The following is a 19166-nucleotide window of genomic DNA, read 5'->3' as shown; positions in this document are numbered from 1 at the left end:
TTATTACTTGAGCACCGGTGCCTTGCACGTGCCACAAGGGTGAGAAAAACACTCAAAATCCATGGAGTAAGGCAGTCCTCACCTTTAGCAACACCTAGAGCTCAGAGGCCAAAGTAGAGCCTCGCTGGGCAGGTTTCTTGCTCCAAGCCCAGTGGGGCCAACGAAAATTCTAGGATGGAAGGGATGGTAACTCTTCTCCCAGACAGACGACAGACGACACCGGCAGACAGTGAAGGAATTCTGTCCTGCGCGGGCAAGGAAAAAAGGATGGAACAGCCAGAATTGGTAACGCGGCCGTCTGAAGAAGACATAGCTCTTAACATTAGACAGAGAGGAGACCAAACCATACATTTTAAGCAACCAAACGCCGCAACTTTGCGAGCGAAGCAGAGCCTCACAGTCTCCGGGTGTGCCAGAATCACAGCAGCGAAGACGAGGGACGCCTTCCACGAGACGGCCCGACACAGAGGCTGCAACAGTGGGCTCCGGCACAGGGACAATTGTGAGGATGGCACAGGACCGGGCAGCGTTTCGTTGTGTTGTGCAGAGGGTCACAGGGGGGACCCACTGGATGCACCTAACACCACCAGTGGCCTGTGTCGCTCAAGAACACCTGCAGATACCAGCCATCGCGGTGACCCAGACTGCCAGGCAAACTTGAGCGCATGATAGCTCGCTGTTCTGAATCGTAAGGAAGACTCTGCCTGCGCGGGGATGATACAGGCAAGCAACTGGCCCTTGATATTTGAAAATAGGAAAGGGCAAGGAGATGGAAATCAAATCATTTAATATGGTCTCCTGGCAACCAGTGAGAGGCTTGTATTTTGTTTTTCACTTTTAGGGGAAGGCTGAAAATATCAAAGAGATCTTTGGTTATCCAAATATACCAATTACCCAAAACGTGATGGCTCTGGTGGATAGGACAATCCACCGTTGTCTGTTTTTGATGATCCAGCTACAGCCCTTGCAATCCATACCAACCCATCTAGGGACCCTTTGGGACCAAGAAGCACTCAGGATCCAGCCTACTCCTCAGATACCCTCTCTCTTGGGACAGGGCCAGCCCAAAGCCTCATTTCCCATCATCATCTGCACTGCAGAGCACCTAATGGCTGGCAGACAGAACCTACTGGAGTTTCCAAGTTGCCCTGATCCTTGTTGTTACTGTTGGTGGTGGTGTCGATTCAAACTCCTCATAACCCCAGGTAACAGACTGTTCTTGGTAGGAGTATGGTGCCAACCTGGTCAAGGAACACATGTGGGATTCATTGAAGGACGGAGAGATAAATGGCTCCGTGAGCCTCGCCTTTCTGGTCTCTTGCTCTTTGATGATCGGACCAGTGTGCAGCTGTCTGAGCTTGTTCTGTGCCTCAATTTACAAGCTACACTACCTGTGGGACACCTAACCTGTGGACTGTGTCGCTGTCGTTTGAGGTTCCTTCAAGTCCTGTTTTGCCATGCTACTGGAGTATGCATTGCTTGACCTGGGAACTGTCAGGCCCTGTCATCTGGCTGACTGTTGGTGACCTGCCTTGCTGTTTGCTGCCTGTGGCCGGATTGCCTGGGTTGCTCTACAGAGGACTCAGCTGTCTGCTTCCTTGACTTGCACCTGGCGGCCCTCAAGACTGGAAGGACTGCTGGTGTATTAGCTGTCTCACAGAAGTGAGTGGCACTGAGCCATTTGTACTGTTCTATAATTAGCTGTTTATTAGATATGTTATCTATCTATCTGTATAAATATATATAAAATAAGGAGTGTCCTGGTTTTGTTTCTCTAGAGAACTCCGTCTAACATGCAGCCTAAAACTGCCCTGGTAGCCTAGGAGATTACGAATGTTCGCCACAAGGCAGCGATTTGAACCCGCCAGTCTCAGAAGCCCGCAGAGGCAGTTCTACACTGTCCACTCCCGGGCAGTGAGCTGGATTGGGTTTGGGTTTAAACTTCGTGGGAACAGGTCTACAACCCTTCTCCCGTGGAGCTGCTGGGTGGGTTCCCAGCACGGACCTTTCTGGTAGCGGCCACGTACCTAACCACCGTGAAACACCCATTCCTTTGCTGCTGTTAGGTGCTGTCGGGTCAGTTGTGACCCATAGCCACCCTCTGCATAACCGAATGAAACACTGCCCGGTCCTGTGCCACCCTCACCATTGTTCCTATGCCTGAGCCCGTGGTTGTAGCTCCTTCACTTTGCCAAGCATGATGTTCTTCTCCATGGACTGCTCTCTCCTGACAACATGCCCAGAGTATGCAAGATGAAGTCTGGTCATCCTTGCCGCTAACGCAATGGTTCTCAACCTGTGGGTCGCGACCCCTCTGGAAGGTTGAATGACCCTTTCACAGGGGTCGCCTGATTCATAACAGTAGCAAAATTACAGTGATGAAGTAGCAATAAAAATAATGTTATGGTTGGGGGATCACCACAACCTGAGGAACTGTATGAAAGGGTCATGGCATTAGGAAGGTTGAGCCCCACTGCTCTAAAGAGTACACTGGTCATCCCTCTTCCAAGACAAATATGTTTCCCCTTAGTAAAAAGAAGTCCAAGCGCTAGTCCTGCTCAGGTGGAAGGAGCATTGAGACTCTAGCTGAGTTCTGGGACCATCATGCGAGCTCCCATGCTGACTGCTGGCTCAGAGCTTGACGATTTCATAAGTTGCCTGAATTGTCAGCGAAGTCTAAACTCGACTTTGTTTCAAGCCAGAGCATGGGCCTCTGGCCTTTCGGAGTCCAGAGGGGAAACCACCCTCAGTCTTCACTCTGCTTGACCAATCTGGCCTGCAGAGCAATGCTTTGACGCCTGAAATGATCGCGTACACAAGCCCTGTGCAAGAGAGCCTCCCGACAGAGGGCAGAGAACGGCTGCGGAAAGTAAGATGAAACAAACAGAAAAGAGGCTTTGGAAAGGGTGCGTTTCAGGAAGGACGGACGGGAGGGGGCAGTGGAATTAGAGGGCCTTTAGCATATAAGCAGTAACGCATATAGAAAGCAAAGTAAGAGCTTTGGAAAAGTTTACCTGGTAGGGGGCGAGGGGGGGGTCGGGTCACTTCACCATGAATGAGGGGAGCGCATGATGGGGACCCAATGCCCACCTGTAGACAACTGGACATCCCTTGCAGAGGCGTAGTGGGGAGGAGATGAGTCACTCAGGGTGCAGTGTAGCAACAATGTAACTCACAACCTTCCCCTAGTTCTTAAATGCCTCCTCCCCCCAACTATCATGGTCCCAATTCTACCTTGCAAACCTGGTTAGACCAGAGGATGCACAGTGGTACAGATGGGAACTGGAAACACAGGGAATCCAGGACAGATGAATCCCTCAGGACCAGCGGTGAGAGTGGTGATACCTGGAGGGAAGGGGGGGTAAAAAGGGGGAACCGATCACAAGGCTCTACATATAACCTCTTCTCTGGGGGATGGGCAAAGAAAAGTGGATGAAGGGAGACACTGGGAAGTATAAGATAAGATAAAATAATAATTTATCAATTATCAAGGGTTCATGAGGGAGGGGGTAGCGGGGAGGGAGGGGGAGGGAGGAAAGGAAAATGAGGAGCTGATTCCAGGAACCCAAGCGGAAAGCGAATTTTGAGAATGATGAGGGCAGCGGATGTATAAGTGTGCTTTACACAATAGATGTACGTACGGATTGTGATAAGAGTTGTATGAGCCCCAATAAAATGATTAAAAAAGAAGTCTACCTTATGTCTTTTAACCTAGTGAGGAGAGAGAATCTTGAAAAAGAGCCAGCCCATTACTGCTCAGCTGCCCCTCTCCCCTCCCCCTCCACACAGCCTTGCACTCCATCCAGACTGCAGGACCCAGCCCACTTCCAGACCTTGGGTCTAGCTCTCCTCATACCCACGGGGATACCTCCTCAAAGAACTCCGGATACTGTTTAAAGGGTCGAGGTTTTTTAAGTCATACATAGCGTTCTTTTTTAAGTCAAGCTTTGAAATTAGAAATGTTTTCAAACAAGATTCTAACTTCCAACTACCTGCCTAGATATGTGTTCTAAAAGATGAATCAGCGCGCTATGCGGAGGACCCGAGACAGCAGCTTGGTTTTTCGATGGAAAATGCTTCTCAGAGAGCGGCTGATGCCTAAAAGAAGAACCAGCCGGAGAGGGAGCCAGCACACTATTCAGGACGATCTCTGCTTCAGATGAGCCCATACTTCCCGGCCCTGCTCCATCCGGGCCACCACTAACACCTGCCCAGGAAGGTCCCAGTGGCCTCTGCTCTCCGCCACTGAGCCTGTCACCTTCCAGGGAGGGCCACATGTCGCTTCCCCGTGTTCAGTTACCACCTTTCTGCATGACTACCAGCCTCCGTAGTCACTTACAATCCACTCCTTGGGAGCGTCTGATAGCTTAGTCTCAAATATAATGTGCCTTGTTGTATATATATACTCCCCACTCGGCCTTAAAACTCCACTTTCTGCACAACCTACTTCATTGAGAAAAAGCAGTACGAGCTAACCTCACCTTTTAAAAACCTTGCTAACTTTACAAACGTCTCCCACGAAAACAAGCCAAAGGAGCATGATCACAAGTTCTTACAGAATGAAGGTGTAGGCGTCACTTTCAGTCTTCGGCTAGAATCTTAGAATTTCCTAGAAAAGCCAGCAGCAGAGAGAGGATGGGAAATCTGAAGCAAGATTTGACAAAATTGGATGGCAGGTAATCCACAAGTGCTATTTATATTACACATGCGCACACGGTATATGTGTGTGTGTATTGAAATCCATGACGAGGAGAGAGACAGACATGCCATCAAGCCACGTGTGAAAGAGTGTGGGGAAGCATCTGCCTCGGATCTCACTTCATGAAGGGGGAAAAGAGTCATCCATCGGCTGATCCCGACGGTCGGGTCAAAGCGCAGCCACTTGGCCAATGCATGACCCCTCGGATTCCCCTCTGTGCCACTTGGCCAATGCATGCCCCCATCGGATTCCCCTCTGTGCCAGTTAAGTCACCGCAATGGTCACGACGGACTCACAGACAATGCACGCGATTCTGCGATTTATTAGAGAAGTAGCAAGTTGCAATTCAGGGTCAGGACATACCGCCATACTTCATTTTAATGAGCTTCATTTCAATGCACTTGACACAGAGGGCCTTTTTAAAAACAGATGGAAGATTTATGGCAGCCCTCCGTGAAGCAGCGCGGCCAGGGCCATTTGTCAAGCGTCCTCGGTGCTCTGTCATGCGTGGAGAGCCCCACACTAGTCAAGCTCTTGCACGATGCTAGGACACACTTAGTCTGCAGCATCATGGAAGCAGAACTTTCTCTTTTTTGGGGGGGGGGGGGTTAAAAAGAAACAAACCTAACTTTTTTTCTTTTTTTAAAAAATCATTTTATTAGGGGCTCATACAATTCTTATCACAATCCATACATCCATCCATTGTGTCAAGCACATTTGTACATTTGTTGCCATCATCATTCTCAAAACATTTGCCTTCCACTTGAGCCCTTAATACCAGCTGCTCATTTTCCACCTCCCTCCCCATTCCCCCTTACCTCATGAACCCTTCATCATTCATAAATTGCTATTATTTTGTCATATGTTACACTGTCCGACGTCTCCCCCTGCCCTCTTCTCTGCTGTCCATCCCCCAGGGAGGAGGCTATACGTAGATTCTTGTAATCAGTTCCCCCTTTCTTTTTTTTAAAATCATTTTATTGGGGGCTCATAAATTCTTATCACAATCCATACATATATCCATTGTGTCAAGAACGTATATACATTTGTTGCCATCATCCTTCTCAAAACATTTGCCGTCTACTTGAGTCCTTAATATCTGCTGCTCATTTTCCCCAAACCTAACTTTTTTTTTGAAATTGGAATAATTTATTATCCTAACAAAAGCACTGAGTATGGAGAAATTAGTGTGTGTGAATTGTTTCAGAGTAGAGAAAGTTCCACACGAGCAGATTTCCGTTGGAGCACCTTTGAGGAGAGAGTCGGAGACACGTGTGGCCACACAGCTTCTGGCGACCTCATGGGTCGATGTGGTGATGCAGCCCTTTGGTTGGTGCTCTCTGCATTTGGAGAGTGCCACAAAACCAAACAGACAAAAGAAACAAACGAGACGAGAGGTGGTGGCTGACCCGTGGCTGGTGGCTGAGGAGCAAAGATGTTGAGGAGGGCCAGCGGGCGGGCAGGCACTAGATGGACGGGCCAAAGGTGCTGACGATGCAGTACATGGTCTTGTTCTCCCAGCGCACTGTGCAGCTCCCGTCGGTGGTGCTGTCCCAGAAGCAAGAGCTCGCTCGGTGTGCAGCCCGGCTCCGTTCTTCTGCATGATGACACAGGTCACGATGTACTTAAACGGCTTCCCCAGCTTGGTGAGCTGGCTCAGCGTCCGCTCCACGACGTTCGTGGTCCACTGGTTCACCTTGCTGTGCTGGTAGGCGTTCCCGCCGATTGCACTCTCGATAGACTCTTTGACGATGTTGCTCACTTCATGGACCACGAAGGCGGTCTCCTCCTCAGCCTGGTAATCCTCCATCTTCCCTCCCGCGGTCGCCTCTGCCTCAAACCTAACTTTTATATGCACGGGGGACAGAAAAAAAGCATGCGACTCGCTATATTGTGATACGTGTCTTTTTGTGGTGGTCCATGACCCCCACATGTGTCTGGAGTCAGGACATGGTTCTTGGAGTAGGACAGCCTCTCCTCAGGCAGGCGCTCCCTGGCCCTCAGCTCAGCGGCTGCCCCCACATGCAATTGCCACCAAGTTCATTGGCTCCGCTTGGCAACCCGCAGGCATTCGGTCCTCCCCGCCCCCACTGGAAGCACCTTGCTCCCTGGGTTGGGAAGCCCTCCACCCCCAACCCTCCACCCCCCCCCCCCCCCCCGTGCCCTCTCACCTGGCCTGCTGGCTCAGCAGCACCATTTCTCTGCCCCTGCTGCTCACCATCTTGCACTGCCTCCAGGGTGACAGCTCTCTCTCCTTGTCCTGAATCCAGGAGGTTCTCAGGGTAGAGATGCCAGGTCCAAAGGGCATCTTCTTCTTGGTGGTCATGGTAACTCCTTCTGCTTGGAGATTGGCTCCAAGCCTAGCAGAGGGTAAGACAGATTAATCCCTTCATTGACCTTCACATCCGCTTCCTTGGCATTGTTAGAAAGCTGTCAGCTTCCCTTGGTGGGCCGCAGTGTCTCTCTGATGTGCATTGTCTCATCCAGTCACTTGGTGGGACTTATAAGGCCATAGCTAGACTAGGTCATATGAAAGCAATCTGTCCCGCTGAGCCACACAAAGGCATGCACATTTCTGAGTGAAAGAAGCCACAGTATGAAATGCTACACATTGTATGATCCCAGTGAAATGGCATTCTGGGAAAGGCGAAACTATGTCGGGTTGTTTGGGGGTGCTGTCAGGTTACTCATAGCAACCCCATGTGACAGAGAACTGCTCCCATACAAGTTTCCTGGCCATGATCTTTACAGAAGCAGATTGAACCATCTTTTCCCCCACAGAGCCGCTGGGTTAAAGGGTAAAGTTTAAAACCAGCAACCTTCTGGCTAACAGTTGAGCAGTTAACCATTGCAACCCATGATCCCTGGGAAAAGCTAATGAGGCAGGAGCAATGTGATGGCCCCCAGGGCAGGGAGGGATGGTGGTAAATCAGTGCAGCACAAGGAGACTAATCTGTGTGCTACTCACAGTCCATGGCAGGAGGCATTTTCCAAAAATGGATAGAGCTGTATACACAGAGTGAGCCCCAATGTCAACGAGAGACTCGTTAACGATCAGATGTCAATATCAGCTCCTCAATTGTAACACATGTACCAACTGGGAACATATGGGAACTCTACTTTCTGCTTGGTTTTGCGTGTTTGGTTTCGGTAAACGCCAGGCTGTTCTGGAGTCCCGGTGTGGTACAAATGGTATGTCTTCTAGATTGGCAGCTAGAACCAGTACAGTGGGGCCATGGAAGAGAAGCTCACGGAGGGCCACGGCTTTGAAATCATACAGTACAGATGGGTGCCCCATCGGAGCCAGAACCAGCTCAAGTGCAGCCACCAACCAAGCTCTTCTCAAAAGTAAAGTTGACCCATTAAAAGCACCACGAATCGGTCCGCTTGGCATGCTGCAGTGACTTACGTGTTGCTGTGGTCCTGGAAACGGTGCCGTTGTTAGTTTACATACACAGCATTGCCCGTGGTGGGCAGGTTTTGGTGGAACTTCCAGACTAAAACACTCAGGTAAGCTACTCCTGAAAAAGACCAGGGAAAGCCTTAGGAGCCACCACGGTCCATTGAAGGACAGACAAACACTCAGATGCACTGCCGCAGAGCCAATGCCAACTCCTATCGATCCTGTAGGAAAGGGTGGAACTTCCCCCATGAGTTTCTAAGACTGAAACTGTTTACATGAATAGAAAGCCTCACCTTCCCCTCTTGGAGCAGCTGCTGGTTTTGAACTGCAGACTCGTGGATCACCCAACTTGTAATCACTATGCCACCGGGTCCCCTCATCACTGGATATTTGAAAATAAGAAAGAAAAAAAAACACTCATTGTCATCAACTCCGTGCTGACTCACAGCGACCCCTGTGGGTCTCTGAGACGGTAACTGTTGACCGGCATAGAAAGCCCAGTCTTTCTCCCAAGGGGCTACTGGTGGTTTTGAGTTGCCGACCATGTGGATCACAGCCCGACTCATAACCACTGCACCAACAGAGCTCCAACCATCACTTGACAGAGTACTGCAGAATGAGCCCTTCAGGTTGGAAGGCGACTGGGAAAGAGTGGCCTCCTTAATGACATGGCGGGAGCAAACAGTAGAGAGCTTCCTTTGCCGCTGTGGGACGGTGCAAACACGCGGGGGAACAGCTGTCAACATCCATTCCTAATCGGAACGTGGAATGTATACAGCATGAATCTAGGAAAACTGAAAGTCATTCAAATGAAATGGAACGCATTAAGGACTGAGATGCTGGTATCCGGGAGCAGAAATGGACGGTACTGGCCAATGCTAGGCTCTACTGTTATGCCAGGAAGGACAAACTGAGACCAACACGCCACATGCATCATCGAAAAGAACATTCAAGACCTGTCACAAACTACCTCGTGCTCCATGATGGCCAAGAATGGGAAACCCAGCATGCTTCCCTGTGCTCCCGTGGAACCCCTGCCCAGAGCAAGCAGCAGTTGTCCAAACAGAACCGGGGAGACTGAATGGTTTCCTCAGTAAAGGCAGGGGTGGTGTCCTCTCACCAGTGAGGCAGTCTGTACGGTGAGCAACTAATCCAAGAAGCTGGACCGTGAAGAGGAACGCAGCCCCAGGGTTGGAGCCTACAAAACCCTTGCTTGCGGAAGGTACAGAAAGGAGTGGAGGCATGTACAGATGGAGATCAAAGATTACAGTCTTCAGTCTGGATTACACGGAAGCAAAGAAAACAAAAATCCTCACATCTTGACCAATGCGCCCCCATCAGGATAAGCAGAGAAAGGACCGAGATTGTCAAAGATCTCGTGATACTTGGAGCCACAACCAGCGTCCATGCAAGTGAGCAAATCTGGTGCAAAAGACTTCATTACAGTGTTGAAAAGCAAAGAAGTCACTTTGTGGACTAAGGTGTGCCTGACCCAAGCATGTGAAAAGTTGGACCCATGAATAAGGAAGACCGAAGAATTGGTGCATTTGAGTTACGGTGTTGTTGAAGAAAATGGAATACACCATGGGCTGCCAGCAGAACAAACAAATCCGCCTTCGAAGGAATACCGCTGGCATGCTCCTTAAACGCGAGGCTTGCAAGCCTTCGTCTTGCATACTCTGGACATGTGATTAAGGGGGACTAGTTTCTGGGGAAGAACATCATGCTTGGTCAAGGGTCAATGAAAAAAGATGAAGCCCCTCAAGGAGATGAGCTGACATAGTGGTTACAGTCATGTGCCAGGTCGAGCAATGGTGGCAGGGCGGCACAGGACCGGGCAGTGTTTCAGTCTGTTGTTTGTTCACAGGCTTTCTATGAGTCAGTACCGACTCAATTGCCCCTGTGCTGGACAAGGTTCTCTAGAGAAACAAAACCAGGACACTTATGATTTTAGATAGACGATAGATAGATAGATAGATAGATAGATAGATAGATAGATAGATAGATAGATAGATAGATAGATAGATAGATAGATAGATAGATAGATAGATAGAAAGAAACAACATAAGAAATGAACAGCTAATTAGTCCCCAGAGCAGTACAAATAGTTCGGTGCAACTCACTTCCGTGAGACAGTTAATAAATACACTTTCAGTCCTTCAACTCAGGAGGGCTGCTGGGTACATGTCAAGGAAGCAGACAGCTGAGTCTTCCATGGAGCAATACAGGCAGTCCGGCCACAGGCAGCAAACAGCAAGGCAGGTCACCAACTGCCAGCCAGATGACAGGGCCTGACAGTCCTCAGTTCAAGTGAAGTATACAACAGCAGTGTGACAAAGCAGGTCTTGAAGGAACCTCAAACTACAGTGACAGTCCACAGATTGGGTATCCCACGGGTAGTGTAGCTTGCAAGGTGAGGCAGAGAACTAGCTAGGGTAGCCGCATGCTGGTCTGATCATCAGAGAGCAAGAGACAGAAAGGTGCAGCTCGCTGAGCCACTTACCTCTTTGCCCTTCAATTAAACTGAAACCTTATTAACCCCACATGTGTTTATTGGCCAGGTTGGCACAATAAACCTACCTATCACAGCCCCCCACAACAACAACTAATTTTAAAAGAAGAGTAGCTAGCAGTGGCAATTAAGATTGGTTGGCAAACAGACTGAAAGCTCCTAGAGAAATCCCGGCACAAAATGATAAGGACTTGGTGTAGAATGCTAAAATAGTAGTGGGGAAACACAAACACAAACATACACACACACACACACTGCCATCACATTGATTCCGACTCAGAGGAACCCTACAAGACTGTGCCCTGTGATTTCTGAGGCTGAAATCTTCCTGGGAGCTGACAACCTCATCATTCCCTCTCAAAGCAGCTGGTGGGTTTGAACCGCAAACCTCACAGTTAGCAACCCTACCCCACCAGGGCTGGAGAGGAACATATCTGAGATAAGTTGAAGGAAGAAACAGTGGAACTAGGTGACAGACTGGATTGCAGAATGACAGATGCAGAGGCCTACCCGAGCCAGGAAAGGAGCCCCGGTGGCATAGTGGGTTACAATTGGGTTTCTAACCTCAAGGTGAGCAGTTCAAAACCACCAGCAGCTCATCAGGAGAAAGATGAGACATCCTACTACACCCATAAAGATTTTCCATCTCAGAAACCCAAAGGGGCAGTTCTACTCTGTCCTGTAGGGTTGAGTCAGAATAGACTCCAGAGCAGGGAGTTCTCACCAGAGGCAGGCAGGAAATGCAAATGTGAGAAGTAGTTGGATGGGGATGGTGAGTGGAGATTGGCAAACATAAAACCACCCTCTGACCCCTGGCCCAGAGTAGATGCCACACTTTAACAGAACCCAGAATTGCCTGTTTTCTGATTTCTTTTTTTTTTTTGGTAACATTTATTTATTCATTTCCTAAAACTTATTATACTTTTAATGAAATACTACATTTTTATTCCTGGTTTGTTTATTTCATTAAACATATAAAAAGTGCCAAACAACCAGAGGGTGACACACTGTCGCTTGTTTTATATTTTAAAAAATGTTTTCCCCATGTCTTACACCGACTGCTGTCTCCCTTCACCCACTTTTCTGTTGTCCATCCCCCTAGAAGGGGTTATATGTAGATCATTGTGATCGGTTCCCTCTGTCTCCCCTGACCTTTCCCTTACCCTCCTGGTATCGCTACTCTCATCATTGGTCCTGAGCGGCTTATCTGTCCTGGATTCCCTGTGTCTCACACGCTTCTCTGTACCAGTGTACATGCTCTGGTCTAGCCAGATTTGTAAGGTAGAGTTGAGGTCATGATAGAGGGGGCGCTGGGGAAACATTAAAGAACTAGAGGAAAGTTGTGTGTTTCTTCAGTGCTATTCTGCACCCTGATCCTTCTATGAGGGGATTTCCAATTGTCTGCAGATGGGCTTTGTGTCTCCACTCTGCAGTCCCCCTCATTCACATTGATATGATTTTTTTGTTCTGGGTCTTTGATGCCTGTGTTAGACAGGGTTCTCTAGAGAGATAAAATCAGATTGCTGATAATTATATATATATCACAAGAAATGAACAGTTAAATTATAAACAGATTGATATATAAAACAAGAAATGAACAGTTAAATTATAAAGCAGTACTAATGGCTCAGTGCGACTCATTCCCCTGAGACAGTTGTGAGACACTGGCAGTCCTTCAAGTCTTGAGGGCCGTCAGGTAGTCCTCTGTAGAGAGAGAGAGAGAGCTAGGCTATCCCAGCACAGGCAGCAAACAGCAAGGCAGGTCACCAACTGTAAGTCCTCAGCTCCGGAAATGTAAATTTCATTCGAGTGGTCTTAAAGGGACCTCAACTTACAGCGACACAGTCCACAGGCTAGGCGTCCCACAGGTAGTGTGCCCTTTAAATTGAGGCACAGACGAAGCAAGGCAGCTGCACACTGGTCCGATGATTAAAGAGCGAGAGACAAGAAAGGCAAGGCTCACTGAGCCATTTAGCTCTCTGCCCTTCATTTAATCCCACTTGTGTTCATCGGCCAGGCTGGCACAATAAACTATCTCAATGCCTGATACCTGATCCCATCAACACCTAATGATCACACAGGCTGGTGTGCTTCTTCCATTTAGGATTTGTTGCTTCTCAGCTAGATGGCCACTTGCTTATCCTCAAGCCTTTAAGACCCCAGATGCTATATCTTTTAATAGCAAGGCACCATTAGCTTTCTTCACTATATTGGCTTATGTACCTGCTTTGTCTTCAGCGATTGTGTCAGGGAAGGTGAGCATCACAGAATGCCAGGTTATTAGAACAAAGTGTTCTTGTGTTGAGGGAGTACTTGAGTAGAGACCCATAGTCCATCTGCTACCTTAATACTTAACATATAAGTAGATTTACATGGATCTATTTCCCTATCATTATATATAAATATATTTACATATGTGCATGATTGTATTTAGACCTCTATAAATGTCCTTTGCCTCCTAGTTCTTTCCTCTTGTCCCACTATCATGTTCGGCCTTCATTCAGGTTTCAGTAATTCCTCTCGGTCACATTGCCCTTGATCAAGACCCACCAGGCATCCTATGCCCTTCTTGCCATGAATTTTAATTCGCTTGTTGTTCCCTTGTCCCTGGGTTGGCTGACAACCCCCTTTATTTCTCCCACCACCACCCCATGTCCCCCCAGAACCGTCAGTTCCATTGTTTTCTCCTCTGGATTGTTTAGCCCACCTAGCTTATCTAGATAGATATGCAGAGACAATAATAAGTGCAAAAGCAAGACAAAGTCAAACAAACAACAAAAGACAAAACAAAATAACAACCACCACACACAGAAAAACCCAGCAACAACAACCAAAAAAGCCTGTTTGTTGACCTTTAGGAGTGTTTTCCAGTTGAGTCTAATGGGGTACCATGCTCTGCCCCAAAGTCTATTTTTGGTATTCCCTGGGGACTTCATTGCTTTGCTCTTTGGACAATTCCAACAGTCTCTGTGACAAGTCTCTGTGACAAGTCTCTGGCTTCCCGCCTCACCTCCCTCTGATCCTTCCTGCATGTGTTCAGAGGTCACCGTGACCTTTCTGAACAAAATCCCGATTCTGTCACTTCCCTGAATGAGAGGCTTAAATGGTTCTCCCTGGAAGCTGTGCTTTTCAAACTATTATTTTTAGCAGCAGAACCCTCATTCAAACAAAATTTTAAATGTAAAACAGAAAACAAAAAAAAAAATAGCCCAGCTGCTCCAGATGGGCAGAAGGGGTGGACACAGAAATGGTTCCCCCTCTATCGCCTCCCCACCTCCTCGGAAAGAGCCGCTAGGCCCCCCCACTCCCCAGGAAGGGTGGCACAGCAAGGCTCCCCATGGACTTCATATGCCCGGATGTTTGCAGGGGCTCCGTTTCCAGGTGCTCGGAGCTCATGGGCACTCTTCTAAGAGCGGTCGGCCTGTGGGGAAGCCTGCCCTCAACAAGAGCCCTTCTGCATGCTCCAAAAGGGCCTGGCCCTCAGCCAGACCCAGCGCATTACGCCGTGTAATTATGATGAATGGTTCCGGGGCTTCAAACTCCTCGGAGTTTTCGGGATGAATCAAGATGCCGTAGGCTTTCTGCCTTCCCTGGTCACAGACATGTTGCTTGACATTGGAAATGGGATGTTTGGGCCCATGTTGAGATTATTTGGGATCAAAAGAGCCAGAGCTAACTGTCACACGTTTTCCTTTCAAAGCAACTAGCGGGGAATCAAGTAAAGCCCAAGCAACAGAGTGCCCTAAAGAGGTACTCAAATCTGATTGTAAAGTTATGCCTCAAACCTAACTTCAAGATTAAAAAGTAACTGGAAAGCTTTGCAGGCCCCTTAAATCCTTCGGCGACACTGACCAAAATCCATGGGTAAAAAAATTTAATAATTTACTTCGCATTTGATGTGCTTTATTCAACAGACTAGTTAAAAAATCTCGATCCAATCATCATGAAATATTGTTATGATTACAATCAACCCCAGCTTATTGCCATTTATAAAATCAAGATTTTCATTTCCGATTAATAATAGATATATTTAAACTTGTGATAGTAAATGTTAGCGTTCGGCTTAAGCCTGAGTGACGAGGATTGGTGTTTTAGGGAGTTCCTAAGTTGAAGAGCAAGCTCTGCAGCTCAAAATAACACTTGGAAATCCAGAACCTAAGCTCCTCTGGTCTAGTAAAGATCTGCAACAGCCTTGCGACTGCACTAAAATGAAACCCACAGATAGTTGTTGTTGTTGTTGTTGTTAGGTGCTGTCAGGTTGGTTCCGACTCCCAGCACACACACACACCCGTGCACAACAGAACCAAACTCCGCCTGGCCCTGCACCGCCCTCAGTTGTCCCTGTGCCTGAGCCCATTGCTGCAGCCGCCGTGTCCGGCCAGCTGCTTGAGGGGCTTCCTCTGTCCCTTGAGTGACTATGATTTAAAACGAAAAAACTTAGAAAGCACTCACATGTTTGCACCTACGGAAAGAAATGACTAAATTAGGATTTCACAAGATCACCTCCCCCCCTCCGCCCGCCTCATACACACATTACAGATTTACAGGTAGAAACTAGAGTAACCATCATGGTCAGAGGAAGCTAAGACAGACCAGACTTACAAACAGATGCGTGCTTTGTATAAGCATACTGAACGTCAGTGCAGTAGAGCGCCCATTTAGGCTGCACGGTGGCCATCATGCCATGTCCTTCTCCAGGGACTGGTCTTCCTGAGTACTGTGAACAAAGTACACGAGAGAGACCAAGTCTCACCATCTTTGCCTCTAAGGAGCACTCTGGCTGTTCTTCTTCCAAGACAGAGCTGTGTGTTCTTGTGGCAGTCTGTGGCACTTTCAATATTCTTTGCCAACACCATAGCTCAAGTGACTCCATCTTCCTTGTTCAATGTCCAACTTTCGCATTCCTATGAAGTGACTGAAAAGACTATGGCTTAGTCAAGCGTATCTTGATCCTGAAAGTGACTCCTTGCTTTTCAACACTTTAAAGAGGTCCCAAGCAGCAGATTTACCCAATACAATGAGTCAGTTTGATCTCTTGACTGCTTCTTCCATGAGCATTGATTGTGGATCCAAGCAAGATGAAATCCTTGACAACTTCAACCTTTTCTTTGTTTATGAGGATGCTATCTATCAGTCCATTTGTGAGGATTTGGGTTTTCTTTGCATTGGGTTGTAATCCAATGTACCAAAAGCTGTGCCGTCATGCTGGTACTGACTCATAGCGATCCTCTAGGACTGCAGAGAACTGCCCCAAGGGGCTTTCCGAGGCAGTAATATTGCTGGAAGCATCCTGCCACATCGCCTGCCTGCAGAGTACTGGTAGCTCTACATTGCCGACGTTTTGAGTAGCATTAGGTGACTGATGCATCCTTCTGTTACCTGTGGGTCGCTAGGAGTCGGAATCAACCAGGGAACCTGACAGCAAAAACAATGCACTCTACAAAATACCATTTCTTTAAAGCCCTAACTCTAATATAAGAAAAGAATAAAAGGCAGTAACTTATAATAAATCATTTGGCATTTTAATATGTAAATGATTAACTATGATGTTTTATAAAACTTAGAAAGCACTCACATGCTTGCACCTACTAAAAGAAATGAATAAATTAGGATTTAACAAGATCTCAAGTCATCCCCATCCCCCCACCCCCCACACACAAAATATTTACAAGTAGATACTAGATTAACCATCATTGTCAGAGGAGGGTATGACAGACCAGATTTACAAATAGATATAAATATGTGCTTTGTATAAGCATATTGAACGTCAGTGCAGTTGAACACTCATTTAAGCCGCACCATGGCCATCATGCCCGTGTCCTGAGCAGGCTTTGTGTCACCCCACTGCCCCTTTAGATCAAGACATACACATACCTACACGTATTGGAGGAGAGACTTTAAAATGTTAAGCAGGAGAGTATTTCATCCTCTCTCCTCCTCTCAGCCAATTCCATATCCCTGCAGCAGTTCCCTAAACCCAGAGGTGATCTCACGGAAGAAAGAAGAATTTCAAGTCAACCGACCACAAATCACCAAGTCAAAGAACATGAAGAACTCATGCAGGTCTGAAGACATGTCTTTGACATTTTAAATGTCTTGCTGGTGTTGAGGCACAAAGACCAACAAGACTAGGTTGCTGCTCTCACGGTTCACACAATCCAGTGCAGTGGACAGAGAAGTCATTGCTGTTGTCCTTGCTTTGTGCCATTGAGTTGTTCCAACCCACAGTGAACCAGTGCACAGCAGCACAAAACACGGTCCAGGCCCACACCAGCCTCACCGTTTCTCTTATGTTTGAGCCAAGTGTCACGGTCACTGGGTCAATCCTTCTTGCTGACGGCCTTCCTCTTTTTCCGCGACCCTTCTCCTGTACCAAGCCTGAGGTCCTTCTCCAGGGACTGGTCTCTTCGGACATATCCAAAGTGTGCAAGATGAAGTCTCGCCATCCTTGCCTCTAAGTAAACACCTGCTTTAAAACCATGCATTCTTCACCTCTCTCTGTCCATAGTCTCCAACTATAAAAAGGCCCGTAGCCTCAACTCCCCATCCAAATCACAACTGAAAATGTCCTGACAAATTTCTAAAATACTCCCCCACGGGCAGCACCGCTGCTGTTGAGAACAAAATCCAAGCATGCGCCTAGCCTACAGGATGGAGAACAAGCCCCTGAGCCCACCACCATCTGGGTCCAGGTTTCCCCTCCAGCCTCCTCTGTTTTCTAAACATGACGGAAGGTAGGGAACCTCTCAACATACAGTTGTCTCTGCGTGGGCAGGGCACCTGCAACCTTGCCCTGGGGCGTTCCATCGGCCTGAACTGCCCTGTCCTCCTGTTCAAGCTCCTGAGCAAAATGTTCTCCACACTTCGCGTTGAAACCCACTTACGTGGAGTACTGATGCGGTCGGGTCCCGGGGTTCTCCTGTACGTCTTCAGACAGGACCCGCACTCTAAAAGCTTCAGGCGTGACAGACAGAACCGCAGGGACTCACGTGAGCAGGTGAGCCGGCCATTGTCCCCAGACACCCGCCAGGTCTCTGAGAGAGAAAGGCAGAGTGGCAATGTCACACCAGCGTCTCCCACCAAGTGACACCCGAGGACATCTCCCATAAACTTGTAATAGTGACAGAACTGCCTAAGAGAAAGGACACAGGAGGTTGTCCATCATCTGTGGTTCGAGAGAACAAGAAACCCAATGGTTTCCGTTCAAATCTGGCCTTTAAACATCCGCGCAGAGATCAAATAAGCAGATTCTAAGATCCCCAGATTGAACTCTCTGAAAAAGGGAGCACAAACAGTTAAAGCACCCGGAGGTCGGTGTCCACCCAAACAAGGGTGCCTTGGAAGTAAGGCCTGGCGATCTGCTTCCCCAGTCCAGCCACTGAGCACGGGGCAGCACATGGCTACTCTGACACACACAGGCCACCAGGAGGCAGCGACCGGCTCCCCGAGGGCGTGATCTCTGTTTGTCACCAAGACAGTGAGGGTAGAATCACTTTGTACATGATCACATAGTGGGGACATTAGCTAGTTACTGTTACTATGATTAAAGGTCTTCCCAGCCCCCAAAGGGGCTGGACCCACTATCATCAGTTTCAAGTCATAGCCTAGAAGGGGGAGATGTTTCAAAAAGAAAGAAGTGATTTGCTTGTTTTTATAACAGGGTGAAAAAGGTTGTCCATGTTTTTCTTTGAAAAGTCTGATATCTTTTCTTTGAAAATAACAATTATTTATAATTTATCAAGAGTTCACAAGGGTAGGAGGAGGCGGGGGGGGGGGGGAAGAGGAGCTGATACCAAAGCCTCAAATAGAAAGGAAATGCTTTGAAAATGACGGTGGCAACATATGCACAAATGTGCTTGATCTAATTGATGTATGGATTGATATTGGGGCGGTAAGAGCCCCCAATAAAATTATTTTTAAAAGGAAAGGAAGAAAACTCCAACAAGCAGGTCCTAGAGAAACTGTTCGATTTGGTTCAGTGCAGCCAATATTTCCTGAAGCGCCTCCAGGGGACACAAAGCTGCGTGAATATAACCCCCTGCCTCAGCCACCCTTAAGATGGGACCAGAGCGAGTGCGTGATTTTGCAATTGCATAAAGTAGTGACTGGATGTATTTACCCTTCCCACACCCGATGGCTGGTCAGCTACGGCTGACTCTCCACACCCAGGTCAGACCTTGGCCTGTTCCTCGTGGACCTTCTCTCTCTCTCATGGCTCCTGCTCTGAGGGACTGGCGATGGAAAGCTGAGTCCCCAGCGCCTGTGTCAACTGGCTTTCTGCTGAAGACTGGGTGGCAGAAAGAAGCCAGACTAATAATCCCCGCCCCCCCGCCCTCTGCCTTGGTCAGGAGTTTGAAAGAAACTGAGTATTCCTCTTTGACTCCAGCTCCCTCGCCATGTCATCTTCTATTGGTGCCGCTGAGTCAGTTCCGACCCATAGCAACCCCTATATTAAAAAACAACAAGGAAACACAGCGTGGTCCTGCACCTTCCTCACAATCGTTCTTAAGTTTGAGGCCACTGTACTGTTGCACCCACTGTGTCCGTCCATC

At 48.1% G+C, this 19166-nt stretch overlaps 1 pseudogene; it reads right to left on the bottom strand.

Moving 5' to 3' along the window:
* Window positions 1-5825: 5825 nt before the first annotated feature.
* Window positions 5826-6516, bottom strand: LOC142457867 (dynein light chain Tctex-type 1 pseudogene; annotated as a pseudogene).
* Between the last annotated feature and the right edge of the window lie 12650 nt (window positions 6517-19166).

The sequence above is a fragment of the Tenrec ecaudatus genome, chromosome 10 (genome assembly GCF_050624435.1).
Source record: "Tenrec ecaudatus isolate mTenEca1 chromosome 10, mTenEca1.hap1, whole genome shotgun sequence".
Lineage (NCBI taxonomy): Eukaryota > Metazoa > Chordata > Mammalia > Afrosoricida > Tenrecidae > Tenrec > Tenrec ecaudatus.
Note: the sequence above shows the minus strand (reverse complement) of the source record. Positions and strands in the feature narration are given on the sequence as shown.